This window comes from Prosopis cineraria, unplaced genomic scaffold (genome assembly GCF_029017545.1).
Source record: "Prosopis cineraria cultivar Desert tree isolate PC_DT_omini unplaced genomic scaffold, ASM2901754v1 PC413, whole genome shotgun sequence".
NCBI classification, from domain to species: domain Eukaryota; kingdom Viridiplantae; phylum Streptophyta; class Magnoliopsida; order Fabales; family Fabaceae; genus Prosopis; species Prosopis cineraria.
In genome coordinates this window covers 7,521-9,024 of record NW_026555738.1, presented here as the reverse complement: position 1 = coordinate 9,024, position 1,504 = coordinate 7,521, and positions in this window count along the sequence as shown.

Sequence of the window (1,504 nt, the reverse complement as noted above, 5' to 3'; positions counted from 1 at the left end):
ATTACTGCATTTCATTTAAATTTTCAATTAGCCCAATTCACCCCCTCTTAGGTCATTTACAATATAGGGTTAGTGTTGGAGACTTTGCGCTCCTTAATGTAACCTTCCCTATATCCACTCAATATATGATAAGATTACGGTGTTACCACTACCTCATATCAATTACAATAATCAAATTTCATTTCAAAAGCTTCAGCCAAAGACTTATTTTATAAAATCATTCAATTCATAAGATAATTAGAGAAATATATAGTAGAAGTAAATCATACACTCCTCTAATACATCGTGGACATAACCCACTAGCATTCCTATCCTAAAGGCATGCATTTCATCACAAAATGAAATTGGGAATTGGTTCGTGCACCTCTGCATGTGGCACAAAGCAAACGCTCACCCTTACTACGCCATGTGCCGCGGCATATGACACTATACGTCGCAGCACACCTATCCAAATTTTTGCTGTCATTTTGACAACAAAAATGATAAACTTCTGGCATACACCATTTTCACTAACTAATGAGATAGGTTTTGACATGATTAAGGGTTCGATTAAAATTTGGACACCTAGGTACAAAAAGTCACTTTTTAAGAAAATTTTGCTCACCCAAACACTCAAATCGATCCCTTGCTCTTGTAAGACCTCACTAGACCTTGAATCAAGTTCAAAAGGATCTAATATACCTGATTAACAATAATATATCTCATTCATACTTATACAATGAAATTTGACCTTCTACATTCAATTTCCATCATTCACTAACTTTACACACTTTGCCATTTCATGGCATAACTTAGCCTACTTGGCTATTTCTCATCACGTTCACACATATTCATATTCACAATATAATCTTAGCCCTTAAATTACTCATTTCATCATAATTTGTCCCTTAGCTAAGAATTCACTAACACACATTCATTTTAACACAATATACTAAAATCATAACCCCTTTTGTCTCAATTAATACATATACATATAATTGGGCTAGATTTCACAAAATCTCAATTCAATCCATGCATGCAACCCTATGACAACTCATTTATACACATATATATAGTCTCAGTTCAGTTCATTACATAAACTTAAAGTACACAGCTTCACAACTCAAGCTGGACTAGACTCTCTTTCCTTACCCTGGTCACTTCTCGGTCCTGTAAACATGTAACTAAGGGGGGTGAAATAAAAGTCTTAGTAACAGAATAGCTCACTCCTATTGACTATCACATGCAACAATATGAAACTAAACATAGTATATCATTAAAACCTCATAACATCGTATTTATATCACATATCTCATTTCATTTTCCAACTTTTCATAATCACATAGGATTCTATATTATCTCAACCAATATCTCATCATATCACATAACATGTTAACATGATTCCTACTAACCGAACCTCCAAATCACCCTACCACAAAACTATAGGCTCACCTTAGACCAATGTACACTCTTATTAGCCTTGAGCTCATCTGCAGTGGTAGAATCATCAGGCTAAAGATGTTTT